Source organism: Rhinatrema bivittatum, chromosome 8 (assembly GCF_901001135.1).
Source record: "Rhinatrema bivittatum chromosome 8, aRhiBiv1.1, whole genome shotgun sequence".
NCBI classification, from domain to species: Eukaryota; Metazoa; Chordata; class Amphibia; order Gymnophiona; family Rhinatrematidae; genus Rhinatrema; species Rhinatrema bivittatum.
Window position 1 is genome coordinate 252,594,408 of NC_042622.1, and position 24,056 is coordinate 252,618,463.

Genomic DNA, 24,056 nt, shown 5'->3' on the forward strand with positions numbered 1-24,056 from the left:
TAGCTGCATCTTGCTGGCAATAAAAGTCTATCTTTACGGATCAGTTGTCTGGGCCTCCTTACTGACTTTTAGAGACGGTTACATGATGAAGTGTATTTCGGAGCTACAATCCTCTTTTCCCTTTAATTCGTGAGAGACTGGTGTACCCTTCTGGATGTCTTCTTCCCCCCCCCCCCCCCCCCCCCCAAAAGGGTGATCTGTTTTACCCACGTCAGACCTGTTTGTCTGTTAGTTAAAGGTCACTTAACATTTGTGGGATGGATTATTTGTATCCAGTTGATGTAGTAAGGGGGATAAGGCTTTGCTGATGGCTCGGGCCTGGTCGTTGAGGTTTTTGCTTCAGCTTTTATTGGTAGTGTTTATTGTGGATGGGACTATGCATTCATTCTACGGCTGCAGAGGTAGCCAGCTCTGTAAAAGTTCCAAGTAATGTGGGTGGGAGCAGTATGTATGTGGACAAGGTAGTAAAGTGAGTAAGGAGTATGTGTGTGCTAGTCTGAGGAGTAGGTAGGTATATGAATGAATAAGTGAGTGAGCTACTGTTCATTGCTCAGGGTTGTGTGCGACTACTTCCCCTCTCCCATGGTGCCAGCTCCTTAAAGGTGGCTAGGGCAGGAGCTTGCTGATTGGCATAGCGTAGGTTAAGTTTGTACTTATTAACCCAAATCCTGTTTCTACTCTCAACCTTTTCTTCTATCTCACTCTCGTGACAGGGGAGAAAACCCCTCACGTCGGGCCTGAGCGGGGGCGATGAACGACTCCCCCTAGCAGGTCAGAACCAATTTTCTCTGTGTGTATATACACACAGCGACCTGCTACGGTTTTTTAACCTACACATAGAAAATATATTTAGTTTTAATACTTGCCCTTATTTACCCTTTCTATTACTCTGTAACTTAGCGCTGGAAATTATTCCCGTTTGTGGTACTAGCCTAGTGCCGTTATATGTATTTTTAAACAGAGGTTGAATTGTCTTGGAATTTCTCAATTAGTTCCCTCTATATTTTTATGAAGTAGCACTGCTCCACTGCGGGGCCATAACTGCGAAGCTTGTAACGGCTGTCAGTTCTTGTGTGGCGATAGATGCTGCTAAGTGCGGGCAAGTGCAGATCAAGCCTATACTTCCCCTGCTCTAAATTATTTATGCATGCAATGCTCAACAAGAACGTGCCGCAACCCTGGTAGTTGTGCTAGTGATCACGTCCTCTCTTCCGCTCAACTGAACCTAGTAGTAGGCGGGCCCAGCGCCAGACCTATTGATGGTCCCAATCTCCAACCAGCGCTCTTCAAACTTCCTGCACCCAATAAAGAGACAACATCAACAAAAGCCAGCTTCGCTTCTCGCAGGGATTGTGGCATGGCGTTGTCAATCAGGGAATCTTTAAAGTTAATTGGTGAAGGCTAGTCGGAGCGCCGAGCCGACCAATCGAGGGTCTGAGTATCGTCGCTGGGCGGATGGGCTAGCGCCTTCATGGGCGGCAATGAATGGCTGACGGGCCAATCGGGTAGCCCTACATTGTTGACCAGCGGTACGAGCAGGAAGGGAGAGGCGGTCCAAGCGAAGTTGTCAATCAAGCTATGTCGTCCATTGGCAGCGAAGGTTGAGGTGGGACAGAGCGGCAGCGAGCCAATGGGCGTGCGAGCTGTGAGGCTGCGGTGGGTTATCGCGGATAACTGCTGGTGGCCGGGGCTGTGTTGGGTGACTGGACGACCCTGGGGGGGGAGGGGGACTCGGCTACAGCGCTTGGGGTGAAGCTAGTAACCCCGGAGCAGGTAGGGAAACAAGTGTGCATGCGTATGGGGGCGCACCTCGAGTTCGGAAGTGCAGGGCCTGCCCGAGGTGGAGGTAGAGAAGAGATTTTACTTCTGGAGTAGGTGGGGACGGGAAGGCCTGGCCTGGGAGTTGGAGTGGGGGTGGGAGTTCTGATTCTTTTCTTTAGGGTCTATATCTGCTCGGCCTGAGGTAACCCCCCCCCCCCCCCCTTCGCCATCCTGCGGGTCGTTTTGCCTGGGCTTAATGGCTACGGTGCGGGGAGTGTGATTTGTTTCTGGGAAGGATTATCGGGTGGTTGAGGGTGAGGTGTACGGTTTCTCGGCTCCTTCCTCCCATGAGGATCCGAGAGATGAGAGGTTGTAAGGCTGTAATGTGTTTCTTGAATGTGAGGAGGACTATATCCCCTCCCCCTCTCCTCGCTGGGTGTGGGTGAGATACTGCTCTCATCTCCTCCCCTTTCAGGGGGATGTGTGCGAGCTGGTTCCTGTCAGCTGTTCCTAGTTTGTTAATACTGTAACGAAACCAAAATTAATTTTGTACCCATCACTCGGTTATCCTGCCTCTGTTTTGTGCCCGCAATATAAACTGAAAAAACTTATGCAATGGCATGTATTGCCGGAGCCCCCCTCCTTTCCTATTTTGGCTCTTAAGCTATTTACATGCTGGTGGTTTTTCTTTCCAGTTTTAACTCTCCACTCTTCAAAAATTAAACTTCTGTCCCATCAGCTCTCTCTGGCATGTACGTGCTTTTTAGGGTAATCACCCTATCTCGTGTTTAAGGTAATCTTATTATAATTGGTATGTCACCTATCCTCTGTGGCCATTCTCTTTATTGCAGACTCCTGCTTTTGTATTCATTGTGGTTACAGACTTTGTTTTGAGTCTGACCCAGATGTCTCGATCTCTGTGGCCCTTAGCAACCTTATCTTTGGTCCCACAGAAGGGTAAAGAATGAAGGATCATGGAACCATTGTCCCGTTGTTTCCGTATTGACTAGATTGTAGGTAATTTTTTTTTTTTTCAAATAATTTTGGCTAATGGTGTTCGGTTGTGCATTTGTCTCTTTTGAAATGCTATATTTTGGTTGAAGCAGATTGTGTTACTGTTTTATGCCTGTTTGTAAATACTATAGAATGAATAAAAGGTTGTTAGTAAATATTCAGTTTATTTGCTTGTGTAGTTTTGCAATGCATTGCAATAAAGAGATCAAGGTGCTCTATTATATATATATATTTTTCAGCTATTTAGTGAAACAAAATTCAGGGAAAAACCAAATGCAGCTAAGAAAAAATGTGAATATGTATTTTGTATCTGAGGATATTGGGCCTAAATATTACAATTACATTGAATCTTATTTATTTTATTTAATAGCTTTTATATACTGATAACCATTTTCACATCATATCGGTTTACAATGAACAAGGCCTAAATATAGGGCAAAACAATTACATAGAACGCATATGAAAAACAAGTAACTTCATAACATAATAATAAATGTGTACTGGTAACGTGATAACAGAGGAGATAAATATGAATGACATTAATTATGTTGGGGGAGGATAAGAGTAGAAAGGTGGGGAAAGCTATGTTAAGTAAAATTAGTGGGGGAGGCTGGATTATGTACAAAATTAGAGGCAAGAGTATAATATAGATTGGTTACGATTTCTGTAGTGGGTGTGGGCTAGTAGAAGGCCTGTTGGAACAAGGATCAATATTTTGATTATCACTAACCTTGTTTTAACAGAAATAGCAGATTCATGGGATCAATAACCTCTTGTCTAGATTTGTGTAGTTGATTTTGGCTTCTGTTGAGCTTGGCAGATGAAGGAAGCTTTAAAAAAGTGAAAAAATGACATTAAGTGCATTCCCTATTAGAATTGCTAAGGTATGACTGTAATATTAAACTAGTGAAAAGTGGGACATTCTAGATAACCTTGATAACATCTGTATGCAGTATTAACTAATGGATGTAAAAATCAGGCTGTCAAGAAATATTTGAAGCGTTCAATATCTAATAAATTTAGAAATGTATTCTGGAATACAAAATGCCACAAATTGATATTTCCTAGCTTCTAGCAGGTGGACTCAGGACCAATGGGTATAGAGTCCATATTGCCCATTGGTCCTGAGTCCATCTGTCTACACTAAGGAAAACGAAATTATCAGGTAAGTAATTTCTTCAATATCCTGCACATATCCAGGGTTCAAGGCAGGGAACAATGATTGAACATACATAAAATTCAGATAATAAAACAAACACAAATAAGCATACATACAAATCATAAAACAACAAAACATAACATTTTGATAGACTGTTTCTTAAGGCCAAGAGAAAAACCAGATATACCATAACTACTTACTGGGTCTCTGGTTTATTGCCTTCTGCAATAAAAGTTTTAAAGCACTAGATATTGGTCTGGATTTGTATAGAATCAGGAAGATTATTCCAGAGGATAGGGTCTTTCGCATGTCTCAGCAAGCTAGGTGAGACGGGGAGAAGGCACTTCCAGCAGACCACTCTGTACTGATCTTAATGTCCGCGAGAGTTCATAGATCCGCAGAATGGCATTAGCTCATGGAGAAGCTTTTAAACTCAATCTGAGTACCAACATGGCAACCTTATATTTTATTCGCCACTGCACTGATAGCCAGTGCAGAAAGTAGAGGACAGGAGAGAGATGATCATGAATGGATTTGCTGGTTAATAGTGCAAAATGCAGCAGCCTGCATATCTGTAGAGTAAATAGTGTAATTTCTGGGAGACTGAGAGGGGCAAAGTTACAGTAATCCAAGTGTGTGAGGATTAAAGCTCTAGAATTGTCTGGAAATCATGTCAATTTAAATATGGCCTTAATCATCTTAAAATATGTAGTTTGTAGAATGCTGATTTTACTAAGGACTTAATGGGATCAATTTTCAAAAATGTGGGCGTCCATGTGCGTGTGGTTCCTGCCGCGCGCACACGGACGCGGCTATTTTATAACATGCGCACGTCGCCCGTGCGCATGTTATAAAATATGATTCCCGTGCGCTCATGCATGGCCGACTTTAATATCTGCGTGCGCATGTTTGGGCGGGTGTCATCTAACACATGCAAGGGGGGATTTAAAAAAAAAAAAAAATACGTGCAGTGACACAAGTAGACCTTTCCCACTTCCCAATTTTCTCCAATTAAGGAGCGGACTGGGAGGGAACTTCGCTATCACCCTTCCTTCTCTGCCTCCCTTTTCCCCTCTCCTCTCCTCCCTGACACCTAAAACCCCTTTCCCTACTTCTTTTTTTTTTTTTGTTATTTCAGAACTTATTTCATCTGAATAGAAGAAGTAAGTTCAGCGTGCTGTCCTGGCCGGCCTCCGTCCCTGCCCGCCACTTTGAGCCCAGCAATTCTGCGCATATCCCTCTGTTTTTATGTAGCCAGGCTTTTAAAATTTGGGTGAATATGCACACAATGATGAGATCTGAATCCAATTTTATAGCAAGATATGACTTTCAAAAAAATAAAGGATGGCACCTCACATGGAGGGTCTTTGCATCATAACCTTCGTTTTTTTGACATTGATTGTTTTTAGAGAAGAGTTAGAGTTGCCTCCCATACACTTCTTATGGGGAAACCACTCATGAAGTTTGAAAGGTGCAAAAGTCAGCTGTCCTCAACCACTAACCAAGAAGCCTACCTCCACATAAAGTTTGGTTCAACTCAGTCTAGCTGTTTTAGAAATTGAAAGGAGGAGACCCCAACATACAAACACATTCATTGATCTGATAACCCTCTGTTCCTTATGGAGTTGAGGCTAATAATAAACATGATCCTGTCCCTAGTTTGTCCTCTCTTGAGGCTGGTCTCAACTTAAATAGAAGCCCCTATGAAAGAGTTTTAAATTGAATGAAGTGGATAATTTATCTTGTGCTTTAGCTTTTTTTTTTTTTTTCTCTCTCTGCTTTGCTGTTTTTTTTGTTTCAGTTCCATGTTGTGTTGGTATGTTACATTTGAGTGGAAGAAGGAATGTTGCCTAAAACCGGTGTGTGTGGTTTCTTTTTTTTTTTCTTTAAGGTGATTTCTTGTAGCATTATATAAAACATAGATGTGTTCTCATAACATTTTGCCATGTACCTTTGATTATGAGCATACAAACCTCTGAACGTTTTTAACATCTCTGGAAGATTTTTGGAAAATGCAGGTAACTGAAATCTCCACACAGTTCCTTGCTCTCAAGATTCCCTACCTCCAAAGCTTTCTAAATCATCTTTTTTGCCAAACCAGTGCTCTCTAGTGGGAAGATTCCAGTCCATTTACAGTAGCTCCATTAATTGAGAAGCAGGATCATTTTCTAGGGATCTAGGGATCATTTTAATCAAAAACAAATTCTTCAGAGGGAGTGCTAGTCCTTTTAAAGCCATACCTCAGGACATGGTAGTGCTTAAGTGATTGTAAAATTAGGAGTCTCACTGAAAGAGAGGAACAATGTGTTAGATGTAGTTGAAGTGTTCTGAGGTGAAAATTGAATTTTCTTAGGTATTTGAAACTAACGCTTAAATGTCTAAATGTAATATCTTCTTATTGTTAACTTGTAATGAGAGAATAGTTTTGTTCCACAAACGTTCTGGATTAAATAGCTATGGTATGTTTTCTTTTAACTAGTGTTACTTGTTCTGTTCATTTTATATCTCTGTAGTTCTCTTTATAAAAATTAACTTGAAACTGTGGAAGTGCCTGGAATAAAATGTGGACTATTTGTGAAATGAATAGCACTGCAGTTTATTCTGCCTAGGGAGTTTTCCTGCATTTGTTGTTTTAGTGTGGAAGATTTAAAGTTAAATACTGCATGTCATATTTGATACTGTGGTGTAAAATGTTTTCTTGGCTTACTGTATGAACAGGCTACACCCAATGGGAAGTATTTGAATGATGGTTTAAAAGTTTGTGTTCTGTTATAGATAAACAATTTGTAGTGAATGAGTAGCACATTATGAGGTTATTTGGTCATTTTAAGTTTTCCAGAGATTTTTCTTGTATTGTGACTTTCATATTTTATGGTTAACAAGTTTTGAGTATAGCGTTGAAATATCTAGAAATATATCAACTGTATGACCTATGTGAGAAGTGAAGGTTTGGTAGGGTTATCACAAGGGCTCTCATGTAAAATAGAAAATCACCTGTGGAAGATGATGGAAACATACTTATTAGCCTACACACAAAGGGGCTGAATTAATGCTCACAAGTTTCAAACTTGTGTTATCAGTCATGGTCATGGCTTTAACTTTAGCTACTATTTGTCCATCTTGCAGAGGCATTCATAGTAACAAAACATAATGACGTCAGATAAAGACCAAATGATCCATCCAGTCAGCCCAACAATTTGCTTATGGTAGTAACTGCCACTCTGTGCAAGTTATTCCTGTGCATTCTGTTAAGGGTAGTAACCGCCGTGCTATGAAGGTTACAACCCCCACCCCCATGCATTCCATTAACGGTAGAATTCATGATTTGATCCCCTAAAATATATATTTGTGTGTGGTTTTTGTTTTCTTTTTTTAGATAATTGAATTATGAATGTTTATGAAAGATGTGCAAATAGTCACTAAGCTTAAATTAAAGCTTTGACAATGGGCACTGCTGCTTACATGTTTGAAATCCATGGAAGAAAAAGAAAATTATGCCTTCTAAATACAGCCTTTATCAAGAAATTGGAAATCTAAATTAGAATATCTTAAATCAGGAGTGGCCAATTACTGTTCTTAAGAGCCGCAAACAGGTCTTGTTTTCAGGCTATCCACAATGATTATGCATGAGATATTTGTATACGGTGTGGGCAGTGAATACAAATCTCATGCATATTCATTCAGTATATCCTGAAAACCAGGTCTCTCTGAGGGTCTTGAGGATTGGAGTTGGCCACTCCTGTGTTAAATAAATGCACTTTTTGAAATTGCTTTAAACCAGAATGTTAGTAGTTTTGGTTTATATTTGTAACTTCTCGCATCCTCCTCCTTGATATGTAAGATGTATTAGCATAGTTAATACAAAAAAATCTGCCTTTATTTTTGTGTACTGCTTGTGAATGTTTCTGCTTAAATTTGGTGCTCTATATTGTGCTTTTATATCATACTTTCATAAAAATGGAATATTGAGCGTATAGCATGCCCAGTTTACTTTCTGGTGCAATACTTTTAGGGTGTCCAATTTCAGTCCTCAAGGGCTGCAAATCAGTCTGGTTTGAGAGAGATTTGTATACAATGAAGGCAGTGCATGCATATTTCATGCATTTTCATTAGGGATATCCAAACTGTTTTGTCACCTCCCCAAGGAATGGCATTGGAAACCACTGCCCTAGACATTAGTTGATCTGTAGCTTATTTTGCAGTGCCTGTCTGTCCACTACTGTTTCTGTTTTATAGAGTTGAAGACAGGATTAATGATCTCTCCAGTTTAGTGAGTCGTGCAGCGTTGCCTTTTGTGCCATAGTTTTCATTTAGCATAGATGGAATTAATGGAGTGATTTTTGTATGCTCAATGAGCAGAGGGAGACCCCATGCTTCTCAGCATAATGGGGAACAATGTTCAGTATTTTGGTCAGAGGCTGGTTATCGCAGAATAAATGTAGGTTAATATGACTGCTGTTGCATCTATGCTGAATTCTGGGTGTGAATTTGAGACCCTATTTGCCCATATCGTCTTAAGTGCAAGGTTATGTATGGAGCACTAGACAAATTGTTAGAACTAAATTCTTGTTTTTATTTTAGTTTTCCTTGGTAATAGTCACATGGTCCTCTTCCACACTTTTTTTTTTAAGTTCTATAAGATTTTATAGCCTTAAGATGTATGTACAGATGGAATAGCATATTGTGGTCTCCAGCCTTTCTTCCCCCCCCCCCCCCTTTTTTTTTTTTTTTTTTTTTTTTAATAAGCATGATCTCTGTTCGGAGAAATTTGGGTTGGATAGACTTTTTTTTTTCCCATTGGCAAAGAAGCTGAATTAGCCATTGTATATGAATGACATCCAGCGTCACCATATGGACTTCTTTCCAAGCTGTAGAGGTTTGAGCTCTACTGAGCATGTGCATGAGTTGCCTTGTGAATCTCCCCAATCATTTTTTTTGTACGAGCTAAAACATGAGCACGTATATATTGTCTCTCCTCTCATTTTCTCTTTATACTGTGTTTTTTTTTCTTCAAACATCTTTCTGCTTCTCGTAGCTGCTTCAGCAGCCACCCAAAGAGCACTTTTAAGTACTATCAAGAAGAAAAAAAAAAAAAAAGAAGATACCGGTACTGAGAGTTTTATTGCTCCCTCATAATGGCAGGCCACAAGAGAAAAACAGTGAGTGAAGTGGAACTTTGCTACCATTGCTTGGGATCGGACCATGAACAGAAAATTTGAGCAGCCTATGATGGATATTCCTGCACTCACAATATTTCAGGACCTTAAAAATGGAAGAGCTGCATAAATCTCAAGAGTAGCATCCGTTCTTCCTCCTGTAGTGCAGCATCATCTGCCTCCTTGGGAAAGCCCATGAGCTGGAGCCACTTGAATACTCCCCCATCCGCAAAAGCTGAGTCTATGGGATTGAGTTCAACAGCCCGGAAAGCATAGACGCACAAGCAGTGCCAAGCTCTCTAGCCAGCCCCTCGTGCTCTGAAGAAACAAACATTGAGAGACATCAGTGCCGGCACTGATGCAACACCCTTTTTCGGCGTTGCCAATGCAGCAACGTGCATCGATGTACTATGGCTCTGCATAGACACTTTCTAAACGCAGTGCGACCATGCAATTGAAGACATTGATGCATCCAAAGCCATCAATGCACAATGCAACAGAGTTCCTTAGCCTTGGTGCACCAACATACACAATGTCTTCCACAGTGGTGCAACCTGTGATGTAGCCTGACATTGAAAAGCAATGCATTGATGCAAATTGTCCTGTTGCATGTAGACTCTTCTGTGTCCTGTCTTCTGTTGCTGCTTTCTCTTTTTTTCATCAAGTGCCTATGCACCTGATGCAGACTACAATGCATGTAACACATCTTCCTCCATGAGGTACTAGGATCATCATCAATCATATGGCCCACAACATTGCCTTCTGGATCCGCAGGAGAGGCTGCAACCCAATCCTGGGATCCAAGAGGTCTTCCAACCCAGCATTTCGCAGCTCACTCTAGAGAAGGTATCAAACTGCCCTTACTGCCCCTCACTGGTTTGGAGATTAACCTCTCTAAGGTTAATAGTGGAAGGTCTTCACTTACAGACAAAGAGATCTGATCCAGTCTATAATACCACTTGCCTCCAATAAACTGTCTATTACATATTGGGAGCCAATCCTGTTTTCTGAAGATGTTCCTCCACCGTCCCTGGGCCAGAGGACACAAATCTAACCAGCAGGTATAGTGATTTTCTTTACCTCTCTGGCAAGAGAGCAGGATGACTCTTCAGCATCTCTTCTCTATCATTGCATTGGTGCCTGAAACTGGAGTCCCAAACTCACCTTTAAGGTATTTTCATCATCTGAACCTCATTTCAGAGGCTCTTCATCAACACATTTAATTGCAGCGGAGTCCACTCGTTCAGAGGTCACCAGACAAGCCACTCCTCTGGAACTCCAAACAGAGGAAAACCCATTGTCTCCATCTTCCTCACTAGTGTCCTGGCTTAGACCAGAGCCCTTAGGATCGGAAGATGAATCCACTGGGATATCATTGGACCCTTTCCCAGATCCTCCAGAATACTCTTCTCCTCCAGAGGACGTCACCTACTGCATATTTGTGGAGAAGTTTGTGACAGCCCTCAGTATGCAGACCTGCAAAATCAAAAGACCCGTAAACAGACCAACTTGGTGTACTTAAGATCCTGGACACACCAGCTGAATCGGCGGCCCTACTAGTTCATAACATTCTAAAGGCGCTGCTCATGAAGTTCTGGGAAACGCCCATCTTGTGTTCTCCAATGTCTAGAAAACTAGACCTCAAATTACAAGTCCAACATTCTCCTGGTTTTGGGGTAGTACATTTTTCCGCAACAGCCAGTAGTCGTGGAGTCTGCTCTGAAAAGGGCAAAGAAGACGTGTATTTATTAGGGATGTGCAGGCCCAGAAATGTGTGGGTTTTTTCCTTCACATTTTTGGAGGGTTTTAAATGTGAAAAATATTTTGTTTCAGTATCATTTTACTGAAACAGAATTAAACATTTGAACTCCCAAAAATCTTAAACCAAACAAAAAAAAAAACTAACCTGACATGCTGGGAGCCCTACTGACTCAGTGTCCCCCAGGAATTGCCTTGCCAACTGGCAGCCGAAAGTGTGCCCCGGAGCCTCTCTAACTCCTCCTCCCCCCCCCCCCCCCCCTTTGTGAAGTGATGTCAGGACCAGGAACCGCCCCGACTCCCACTTACCTCTCCCGTGGGGCTGATAAAAAAGTAAAAGGGGCAGGAGGGATGCCCACTTACCACCTGACCTGTCTGTATTCTTTGCAGAATGGTGCCGGTGAGCCCTGAAATTGGCACCATAGCAACTTTAAAAATGGTACCAGCCTCAGGCCAGCAGGTGCCATTTCTTGTACCGCCATATACTTGTAATGTTGTACAAGAAAATGGCAATCAATGACCCTCAGGTTAGCTCCATTTTTATATTTGAAACTGTTTATTGAAAAAGAAACAATGCAAAATTGACATACATCACTGAAGCATGCCAAACATCAAAAACAAAGTACAGTAAGCTGATCAAACACATTTTCTAGTAATTCTCCCCCCCCCCCCCCCTCCCCAGTGGCAAGACGAAGAAAGAGAGAGAAAAGATGCTCATCATGGGTAGTTAATTACCACACTTCTTTCCCTTGGAGATAATCACTGAAGATAAGGGTGCCAAACATTAATATAATTGAGCTTACTTTTTTAAACAATTGTATCGTAAGTTGATTCTTCATTTGCGTTAAAGTATGAAATTTATTCCTCCACAACAAAAAATTGGAAGGATCCCTTTCACGCCACTGCAAAAAAATGGCTTTCTTTGCTATTAGACAGGCTTTCTGAAGCAAAAGCAGTTGTCTTTCCCTGAAATCTGGAAGAAGGAGATCACATTAAAAAGGACACCCTCTGGGGCAAAAGTAACTGATTGTCCCACCAAAAGCAATAAATACTTGCTGATTTTTTTCCCAAAAAGCGGATAATGGGGAAATCCAAAAATGCCTCAGGTTGCCCCTTTCCAGCTGGTACTTCCTACACAATGCCAATTCCAGTTAGCTCACTCTATGCAGCCAGGGCGGGGGCAAGTACGCCCTGCGTAAGAATTTTGTATTGCATCTCCTGCAAAATTGCATCTTCTGTCAGCTCAAGTATGCGCTTAATGGAATGGAGAAAAGGGAAATCAACTAGATTAGTCAGTTCCGTCTTCCACTTCACATGGAGCAAGGTGCAAGAAACCTCGGGTTTAAGTCTAATTAAGGCTTTACGAATGTGTGATATCCCTAACCTCCTACATCTATCAATTTGAAAAAACTGCTCCAGCAGCTCTACAAAGGCATCTGTAAGACTGAGATTCTGCAGAGAGGATACATAATGGCACAGCTGAAGGTACGCAAAAAAGGTCCTGGGAGAAAGCCCAAACTGCATTTGTAGTTCTTGATAAGACAGTGTGACACCTTGTGCTGCCCAGTGAAGAAATGCCAAAGACTGCATACCCGGAGTAAAGTCTAAATTGCCTCGGATCATGACTCAGCAGAGATCATAAATAGACCCGTGCCTTATGCAAAGAAACTAAAGGGAAATTGCGAGGTATAGTCAAGGGCAAAATCGAGCGAGCGTGCAACACAAAACTTGGGTCTGATGGTTTAATCAACTCCTCCTTCATATCCAAAGGGGTGAAATATATGAAGAGTTAAATAGCAAATCCTTAACATGTCGCAAGAGAGACCATATTTTACTCTTCCAAATCAGGGATCCCCAAGCCTCCCTGGTGCCATGATCCCACCATGTTAACTATGGAAATCCGTACCCTCTTCCCCTTCCAAGCAAAGTGAGACAGCATAACGTAAACCAATTTGAATCCCTCCTTTGTAGCACTAAAGGAACAGTTTGCGGAATATATAACCATTGGGGCCATAAGAGCACTTTAAATAAATTCACCCTGCCCATAACAGGGGCAAGTCCTTCCATTCCAGAAATGTATTCTTTAAAGACCTCAACAAAGGAAGAACATTTAAATCGTAAATCCTGGCAAGGTTTGTGGATAGTTGGACCCCCCAAATAACAAAAAGAATCCCACTAAGAGGAAACTTCTTACCCCACTCCTCCTGAAAATGTGACAGGGAAGCCAGCACCTCTGATTTACTTACATTTGATTTAAAAGCAGAAAAGGAGCCAAAAAGAGTAAAATCTGTCATCAAAGCTGTTAGCGACTCCAGAGGTTACTAAGATGTACCAGCAGGTCATCCGCAAAAGTCACAACCTTAAACGTTTTGGCTCCAACCGGAATACCAGAGATACAGGCATTGTCTTGAATGGCCCTCAATAGTGGTTCCAAGGTAAGAATGAATAAAAGGAGGGCTAAAGAGCACCTTGCCTCGTGCCCCACTGTAGAAGAAATTCCTGCGTGACAGATCCATTAATCTGAATTTGAGCTGTAGGAGCAGACTAAAGCAAGCGAGCCACCCTTAACCAGTTGCCGTGGAACCCAAACTGTTGTAAAACAAAGAAAAGATAATCCCATGCAACCCGATCAAAAGCCTTTTTGATGTCAAAACTAATCAATAAGGAAGGGATCTTGGGAGAAATACTCCATGCGAGTGAGGCTAAAGCCCGTCTCAAAAAGACCGGATGATGTCCATGGACAAAGCCCATATGATGGTCCCCTATCAAAGAAGGAATGACGCAGGCTAAGTGATTGGCATAGATTTTTGCGAGTAAATTAACATCAAAATTCAACATTGATATTGGCCCATAAGAGCCCGGCTGAAGTGGGTTTTTATCTTTCTTAGGAATTTAATGTGAATATGGCAACATGTTGCGGAAAGAACTGCTGTGCAAGTAAATGTTCGTACACTTACGAGAAGCAAGGGTGGGGGGCACACATTCTCTCAAAATCTTATAAAGCTCCCCACCATAGCCATCCAGCCCTGGCGCCTTGCATGATGGAGCCCACAAACTCCCATACTGTATCTTCTTCAGGCAAAGCGGGGCATTTAACCACTCTTAACTGTGCATCTATGAGTTGAGGAAGTACAAGTTTCCCAAAGAAATGCGCCCTGGCCTCAGTATCTCCTGGCTGCTGAGCATAGAGTTGTTGAAAATAATCGAGAAAAATCCCACATAGTCCTTCATAAGAATTAACTATATTATGCTGATTATCACGGGCTGCTGCAATATATTTGGGCCAGAAAGGCAATAATCTCACCCCCAAAGCACCACTTTACCCATTTCCCAAAAAAAGCTGACACAGTAATGTGTTCCTTATTATGCTCCCGAAACTCATTCCAGCGTTGCTGCAGAAACTCCTGAAATTTTTTATCATTAGCGATGTACACAGGGAAGCACCATGGACAATGCCGCTGTCTCCCCCCCCCATGCACATCCACCCAGATCATTGCATGGTCTGAGATTTCCATAGGACCAATCTCTGCAGGAGGCAACAGATAATCAATGCACAATTGTGATGCATGTGTGTAATCACAGTCTGTCTGTTATAGAATCCTCCAGACATCTAACAGATTCAATTGTTTACGGAGCAAAGGGACACCATTATGCTTCAAGAACACATCCAAAGGGCCTGGGTGCGACTTATCCAATCTTGGATCATACATCAAATTCAAGTCCCATCCCAAAATCAATGAAACAGAGGAAGGTTCCGCTAACACTCAACAAATGGATTGAAAAAACATGGAGTCATATTGATTAGGTGCATAGATGTTAAAAGGTTATCTGGCTTCCCCTGTAAAGAGCCCTTAAGGACTAGGAAGCGACCTCCAGGATCCCTTATCATAGCCATCTGTTGGAAGGACAGTGATTTATGCACTCAAATAGCCACACCAGCTATGTGAGAGCCTGAAGAAATGCAGTAGACATCCCAAACCCACCACCTGCAGAGTTTACTGTGTTCAAGATCACTGCGGTGTGTTTCTTGAATCATAGCTATATCCGCCTAGTGGAAATGCTTTCAGGATTTTCTGTCCTTTTTATGGGAGAACCAAATCCACACACATTCCACGAAATGACTCGTAACTCTTTCTTTAGTAATGCCTAAAAAACAAGTCAGAGACAACGAACATATCATACCCACATTTGAAAAGGGGCGCCCCTGACCCCACACTGAATTGACCCAGATGTTACCAGCTTAAAATCTTCCCCCAACTATGAAAATCCCCAGCATCAGTAAGTACAATAACCCCAAAACCTCCCCATTGCCCATTATCCCCCGCCAAGTCTGAAATACCACATTCCATACCCTTCTCCCCAACCCTTCATTACCCTCTCCCACCTCTCTAGGGATACCTCCCAGATGGGATCGGTCACTCATGTGAAGCTAACGAGCGCCCACCTCCAACCTGCCGAAACCAGGAAAAGAATGATGAACAGTGATTACAGGCAATGGATTAAAACAAAATCAGCAAGATGAGAACACCAAAACAGTTAACATAAAACCGGATAGCCACATAAAAGAATCCAAAGTGTTGAACCAGGTGCTCCGTAGGCCCTTCTGGAGCTAATAGATATTCCGCTGGGTTCCGCCATTCAAGAACTCAATTTCAGACGGAACCTAACCCAGGCAAATAACGGCAGTAATTGGGGCCTTCTGGGTGGCAACATAACTTCCCCTAGATGATGGAGACCAACATAACTTGAAAACAGTCCAATGGGACATATGTCACAAAACAGACGAAGATATCCAAAAACTGTACAGCAATAGTGCCAAATGATGGCAAAGTATCAGAACCAGAATGGACCTAGGACCCACATGGTGCTCTTTGCCTATAGCAAAACTTGAATCAACAGGCCAGGAGGGCGATTGAAGTTCAAGAAATGCCGCTTCAGCAGAGTAGCAACCACCAACTTAAGATATGGGTCCCCTTCAGTCACTCGTCAGGGATTGCAGAAAGCATTGTGTCTTTGAAGGGGTATTATAAATAGTAGTAGACCCCGGAGTACAGAGAAGCGTATAGCCAGATGGACTCAGGACCAGTGGGTTATGTGCTCTTCTGCTAGCAGATGGTAAACGGAGTCAGATTTCAAAGCGGACATCACCCTAGACATACTCCTGCAGTGACTTCAGCTCTTCAGTATCTCTCAGTCTCCTATCAGATGCGGACGTTATCCCATACACTAGAACATGTTGAGAATTACAGCAAAGAAGAAAAAATTTTTACCTTGAAAAAGATCGAGCCCTGCTCTCCTGCGGTGATACCTTAGGGTCCCTCCCCCAGTTGAGAATTCCTGAGGTGATTTTCAGTATCGCTCAGAGTTGTGCCTTGGTCCAGTAGCTGGTTTCTGGCATGGACTTAGCCCCACAGTAGCTGAAAGGCAGCGGGTGCACAACCGAGCACGGCGGTGAAGGTAAATCCCTCTCCCCCCACCCCCGCAGCCGGAGACCGACCTGGCACACGATCGGTAAGCGCCGAGACCAGGTAAGCAGAAACCTTTAAGGGGCTCGGATTGCCGTACCGATTCAGTTTTTCTTCCGGCGAGGTAAAAAGGGAGCACCGATCGGGTTGAGCAGCCTTGGTTGGGCTAGGCCCCGATCCAGTGCAGGAGTCCAGACACGTGGAAACCCTTAAGGGTGCCATTCTACTTGCGGGGGGCATCGGCGCCATCTTCCCTTCTCGCCCGGATGGCCGATGCGCCCAACTTGTGCACATCCAATATAGACGTGCACACATAACTACACGCACAACCGCGGTCATAACTACACATGCGCACAGTGCTTGCGCGCATATTGAATCGCATTACCTGTGTGTCTATATACAGAAGCACTGGCATCCAAGAAGCTCATAAGACATTCTCTTTGCACAGCTTGCCACATCAGAGCCACGCAGCCTGAACTAGAGTCCTGTCTATGCCATCATTGCGAAGAAGCCCAAAGGGCCTGGTCCTTCATAGTCTGAGGATGGGTCCGGAACTACTACATACGATAGCACCCCGGACCTATGTAACTCCGAAATGGCATCTCCACAAGAGGGCATTTCAGGGGCTCCTGCTCAGACTCCCCCAGGGCTAACATGGACCCAGGGGCCTTCTCCTGGTTAGAATTTTTCCAGGGACTGCAAACCTTTTGTTCAGGCGCAATCAGCCCCAGCTGTGACCCAGGTCCAACCCCAGCCAGGAGCACCTGATCCTCCCGGCCCTGCTCAGGTGGCACGAGACATGCCTCGCCTCACCAAGAATTTTACTGACAGGGACTGGGACACCTCAGATGATGATTATGGTGCCTCACTGGAGGAAGGGGCAATCCCTCCAGGCCTGGAACCATACAGAACAATGCTTTGTTTTTTCCACAGGGATGAATTACCGGCCCTTGTTTCACAGACTCTGGGGATCCAGGCACGGACCCTATGGCGGAACTAAAGAAAAACCCCATCTTGGTGTCCCTTCGTAAAGCCTCATGCTATTTCCCAGTGATGGAAGCCATCCAGGAACTGATTGACCTGGAGTGGGATGCTCCGGAGGCAAGCTTTAAAAGAGGTCGGGCCTTGGAAGCCTTGTACTCTCTGGAACCAGCAACCAAGGAACGCCTGCGTTTCCCGAAAGTGGATGCCATGGTCTGCACCATCTCGACGCGAACAACCATTCCCGTGGAGGGAGGGGTGGCATTGAAGGATACTCAGGATAGACGATTAGAATCCATCCTTAAGCAAGCATTCGACGCAACAGCTATGACACTGCAGATAGCTTCCTGCTGTGCACTGGTGGCATGTTACTGCTTGCTCCTATCGAGAGAAGCAGATAATTCCGGAACGTATGCCGGTAAAATGATCAAACCTGCAGCAGCCTTCCTGACGGACGTAAGCTCAGACCTGGTGCATACCTCAGCCAGAGGAGTAGCCTTGGTAGTGGCAGCCAGAAGGCAGTTATGGTTGCGGAACTGGTCAGCAGATGCAACTTCTAAGGCGAATCTCACAAGAATGCTCTTTAAGGGATCTCTCCTATTCGGAAGCGAATTAGAGAAGTTAGCCAGCAAGTGGGGTGAATCCCCAGTACCTTGGCTACCGGCAGACAGGGGGTAAAAGATCCCAACGCCCCTCCCCCAGAAGAACTAGGGGGAGAGGCTCCCAATGTTTTCGACCCTACAGGAACTCATCATTCCATGTACCTCACCCCTCCGGAAGGTCCCAGCCCTTTCAGAACTGACAAACCAAGAGAGGGACAGGCCCGGGGGCAGGCTCGATCTGTGCTTCCCAATGAGAATGGGTTGACCCATTCACAGGAAGAGGAAATAGGCGGTCTGTTTTCCCTCCTCTACCAACGATGGGTCGAAATCACGTCTGACAAAGGGGTACTAAACAACATTCGAGAGGGTTACTCTTTGGAGTTTTGCAGCATCCCTCAGGACAAATTTATGATATCACTCTGAACTCCCACATCAAGAGGCTAGCAGTGGAATCCACTCTGGCAAGACTACTCAGTCTGAAGGCTATTACTCCGGTACCTACTCCCCAGAAAAATACGGGGCATTATTCCATCTATTTTATAGTTCCCAAGAAAGAAGGATCATTCCGACCCATCTTGGACCTCAAGAACGTCATCCGTCATCTGCGGGTACTACACTCCGCATGGATACTCTACGCTCTGTAATAATGGCAGTACAACCGGGAGAGTGCCTAACTTCCCTGGACCTCTCCGACGGCTACCTTCAAGTCCCAGTCCATCAAGATCACCAGCATTTTCTATGCTTTGCGGTACCGGGACACCATTACCAGTTCCGAGCGCTACCCTTTGGTCTAGCAACCGTCCCCAGAACATTCTCCAAAACTGTGGTGGCAATACGAAGGAAGGAATCTTGGTACACCCTTACTTGGATGACTGGCTGATCAGGGCAAAGTCTTCGGAAGAGAGCTGGCAGGTGACCAGCAGAGTCAAGAACCTACTGCAGGAACTCGGGTCGTGAACTCGGTCAAGAGCTGTCTGCAGCCCTCTGTATCTGGAGTACCTGGGGCCTGTTTCGACACCAAACAGAACAAAATAGGGAGGAGCAGTGGCCTATGAACCAGGAGACCAGGGTTCGAGTCCTGCTGTCGCTCCTTGTGACCTTGGGTAAGTCACTTTTACCCTCAATTGCCTCAGTACAAAAATTTAGATTGTAAGCCCTCTGGGGATAGAGAAATACCTACAGTACCTGAATGTAAACCGATGTGATATCCCGATTGATATCGAATGTCGATATATAAAAAAATAATAAATAATAAAGTCTTCCTCCCCCGAGGAGAAGGAAGCTGTTGGGAAAAATTACGACTATTGATGACCAAAGCGCGCCCCAAGGTATGGGACTATCTTCATCCTTGGGTTCATGGCATCAACCCTGGAAGTCGTTCTGTGGGCAAGGGCCCACATATGACCACTCCAGTGCTCCTTACTGTCATGCTGGAACCCACTGTCCCAGGACTACTCAATTTGCCTCCAACTACCAGCAGAGGTACGTTCTCAGCTTCAGTGGTGGCTGCAGGAAGACCATCTAAGCAGAGGAGTAAGCCTATCCCCACCGAACTGGATTGTGTTCACCACAGATGCGAGCCTACGAGGGTGGGGAGCCCATTGTCAGGAACTGACGGCCCAGGGACAATGGAGCAAGGAAGAGGTGGGATGGAACATAAACCACCTGGAAGCTCGAGCAGTCAGACTAATGTGCCTGCAATTCAGCCACAGACTCAGAGGCAAAGCTATTCGAGTAATGTCAGACAATGCTACAACGGTTGCCTACATCAACCACCAGGGAGGAACCAGGAGCCAGCAAGTGTGTCTGGAGATAGATCCTGTCATGACATGGGTGGAGGTAAACCTACAAGGGATCTCTGTCTCCCACATCACAGGAAAAGGCATCTCTGCAGACTTCCTCAGCACAGAGAGCCTGGACCAGGGGAATGGATGCTGTCGACCACAGCCTTCCAACTGATAGTAAATCACTGGGGCCTCCCAGCCATGGACTTACTGGCCACCTCTCTCTGTGCCCAAGTCCCCAGGTTCTTCAGCCGCAGATGAGCCACACTCCCAAGGGATCAACGCTCTCATCCAGACCTGGCCAGAGGAAGACTTACTGTACACCTTCCCCCCCATGGCCACTACTGGGCAAGATCATCCACAAGATAGAACACCACAGGGGACTAGTTCTACTAGTGGCCCTGGATTGGCCAAGACACCCATGGTACGCAGACATGCGAAGACTCCTGGCGGGGAATCCTCTGTGCCTACTTCCATACAGGGGCCTTCTCTAGCAGGGCCCGATTCTTCACGAAGATCCATCTCTATCCTCTCAAGGGCAAGACTATAAGAGAGAACTTGCCGGAAGAAGCACGGTTACTCGAAGGCTGTGATTTGACACCCTGCTCCGCTTCAGCAAGTTCTCAACATCTCTGGCATACATATGGACCGCGGGATATTCCCACGGACGGCCAAGATCCCCATGATTCTGGAGTTTATACAGGATGGTATGAAGAAGGGGTTGTCACTCAACTCCCTCAAGGTCCAGGTAGCAGGCCTCTCCTGCTTTAGAGCCGAAGTGAACGGAATCCGTCTATCAGCTCATCCGAATTTGTTTCCTAAAAGGGGTTAAGCAACTCCGGCCACCCCTAAAGTGGCCAGTGCCCCTATGGAACTTCAATCTGGTATTAGACTTCCTAGCGGGGACTTCCTTCAGACCAATGCGCAGCCTGTCACTACACCTCGTAACATTGAAGACTGTATTCCTGGTGGCAATATATTCAGCTCGTCGCATATCCTGTCGGGAAACGTTCCTTAGGTTCACTCCTGGAACGATACGGCTGCGCACCGTCCCGTCCTTCCTACCGAAAGTGGTTTCCGAGTTACATTTGAACCAAACCATCTCCAGATGAACATAAGGACTTGGAAGACTCGCGCCTTCTTCGCCATCTAAATATCGGCAGACTCCTGGTGCTTTTTTGACTGCTGCAGCGCACTGAGCCGACTATTTTAAAGAATTATCCACTATGATGCCTAGATCTTTTTCCTGGGTGGTAGCTCCTAATATGCAACCTAACATCGTGTAACTACAGCAAGGGTTATTTTTCCCTATATGCAACACCTTGAACTTGTCCACATTAGATTTCATCTGTCATTTGGATGCCCAATCTTCCAGTCTTGCAAGGTCCTCCTGTAATGCATCACAGTCTGCTTGTTATTTAACTACTCTGAATAATTTTGTATCATCCGCAATTTTGATAACCTCACTCGTATTTCTTTCCAGATCATTCATATATATATATATATATTTTTTTTGGAAAAGCACCGGTCCAAGTACAGATCCCTGAGGCACTCCACTGTTTACCCTTTTCCACTGAGAAAATTGTCCATTTAATTCTACTCTCTGTTTCCTGTCTTTTAGAAAGTTTGTAATCCACAAAAGGACATCGCCTCCTATCCCATGACTTTTTAGTTTTCGTAGAAGCCTCTCATGAGGGACTTTGTCAAACGCCTTCTGAAAATCCAAATACACTACATCTACTGGTTCACCTTTATCCACATGTTTATTAACCCCTTCAAAAAAATGAAGCAGATTTGTTAGGCAAGACTTCCCTTGGGTAAATCCATGTTGACTGTGTCCCATTAAATCATGTCTTTCTATATGCTCTACGATTTTGAACTTGAGAATAGTTTCTACTATTTTTCCCGGCACTGAAGTCAGGCTCACTGGTCTATAGTTACCCGGATCACCCCTGGATCCTTTTTTTAAATATTGGGGTTACATTGGCCACCCTCCAGCCTTCAGGTACAATGGATGATTTTAATGATAGGATACAAATTTTAACTAATAGATCAGAAATTTCATTTTTGAGTTCCTTCAGAACCCTAGGATGCATACCATCTGGTCCAGGTGATTTGCTACTCTTTAGTTTGTCAATCTGGCCTACTACATCTTCCAGGTTCACAGTAATTTTGTTCAGTTTGTCTGATTCATCACCCCTGAAAACCATCTCCAGAACTGGTATCTCCCCAACATCCTCATTAGTAAACACAGAGGCAAAGAATTCATTTAGTCTTTCTTTACACTGCATACAGAGACTCTGGCTTGTTGCAGTTTCCAATTCTTTTTTTTCTGCATGCTTTTAGGTATGCGTTTTGGTCTCTTTATTCTTTGTTAGGTGAGGGTCAGCACATGTGATTTAGGTGAGGTTTTCTGCTGGCATGTAGTTTCTGTGTAGGGCTCTATAGCAGCTTGACTTGGTCCGTTTTTCCTAATAGGAGATGTATTGGTGTCTTAAGGCCTGGTGTAATATTTCAGTGTTGCCTTTTCTTAGGTAAGGTGGTTACTGTTTAAGTGCTGGAAATTGGTGCTGTTTTGGTGTGGGATGTTTATTGTTTATGCAGTTTCTGTTCAGACAGAATATGTATTTTTCCTTGTGTCATTTTAAACAATAAAAATAATTACCGGACCTTTACTTTTTATTTCCGCCGTGAATTGTAATGAGCAGTGTGTCACACATGTGAGCGTCGCCTGTCAGGTGTGTCACAATGGGAAAAAGGTTGAGAACTACTGCTCTAGACCAGTGGTTTTCAACATGTGTGTTGCGAGGTCCTTGGAGGTGTGTCACAGGGCCAGCAGGAGGTTGCTGTCTCCTTATCAGCCCAAGTGGGAATTGATTGACTTCTCTTATATTGGGCCTGATAGGAGGCTACTCTTTTACCTGTCCTCTTTCTAGCCCAGTGGGAGATTTTCTTCTTTCATCCATATCAGAGTAAGACATTGCCAACTCCTGCTGTTCTGGGCACAAACTTAATCTTGTCTGGGAGTGATGCTAAGAACATGCCATACTGGTTCAGACCAAGGGTCCATCAAGCTCAGCATCCTGTTTCCAACAGTGGCCAATCCAGGCCATAAGAACCTGGCAAGTACCCAAAAACGAAGTCTATTCCATGTTACCGTTGCTAGTAATAGCGGTGGTTATTATCTAAGTCAACTTAATTAATAGCAGGTAATGGACTTCTCGTCCAAGAACTTATCCAATCCATTTTTAAACACAGCTATACTAACTGCACTAACCACATCCTCTGGCAACAAATTCCAGAGTTTAATTGTGCGTTGAGTGAAAAAGAACTTTCTCCGATTAGTTTTAAATGTGCCCCATGCTAACTTTATGGAGTGCCCCCTAGTCCTTCTATTATCCGAAAGAGTAAATAACCGATTCACATCTACCCGTTCTAGACCTGTCATGATTTTAAACACCTCTATCAGATCCCCCCTCAGCCGACTCTTCTCCAAGCTGAAAAGTCCTAACCTCTTTAGTCTTTCCTCATCGGGGAGCTGTTCCATTCCCTTTATCATTTTGGTAGCCCTTCTCTATACCTTCTCCATCGCAATTATATCTTTTTTGAGATGCGGCGACCAGAATTGTACACAATATTCAAGGTGCGGTCTCACCATGGAGTGATATAGAGGCATTATGACATTTTCCGTTTTATTCACCATTCCCTTTCTAATAATTCCCATCATTCTGTTTGCTTTTTTGACTGCCACAGCACACTGAACCGACTATTTCAATGTGTTATCCGTTATGATGCCTAGATCTCTTTCTTGGGTAGAAGCACCTAATATGGAACCTAACATTGTGTAACTATAGCATGGGTTATTTTTCCCTATATGCATCACCTTGCACTTGTCCACATTAAATTTCATCTGCCATTTAGATGACCAATTTTCCAGCCTCACAAGGTCTTCCTGCAATTTATCACAATCTGTTCAGAGTAGTTAAATCACAAGCAATTTTGTATCTGCAAATTTGATTACCTCACTCGTCGTATTTCTTTCCAGATCATTTATAAATATATTGAAAAGTAAGGGTCCCAGTACAGATCCCTGAGGCACTCCACTGCCCACTCCCTTCCACTGAGAAAATTGTCCATTTAATCCTACTCTGTTTCCTGTCTTTTAGCCAGTTTGTAATCCACGAAAGGACATCGCCACCTATCCCATGACTTTTTACTTTTCCTAGAAGCCTCTCATGAGGAACTTTGTCAAATGCCTTCTGAAAATCCAAGTACACTACATCTACCGGTTCACCTTTATCCACATGTTTATTAACACCTTCAAAAAAAAAAGTGAAGCAGATTTGTGAGGCAAGACTTGCCTTGGGTAAAGCCAT

The 24,056-nt window shown here is 43.9% G+C and overlaps 1 protein-coding gene across 1 annotated transcript in view; it reads left to right on the top strand.

Moving 5' to 3' along the window:
- The first annotated feature begins 1,660 nt into the window (after window positions 1-1,660).
- The window catches only part of KDM4B (lysine demethylase 4B), a 735,609-nt gene continuing 713,213 nt past the window's right edge, over window positions 1,661-24,056 (top strand). Inside the window, 1 exon segment of the mRNA XM_029614587.1 lies at window positions 1,661-1,773. The gene's annotated coding sequence lies outside the window, so the exon portion shown is untranslated.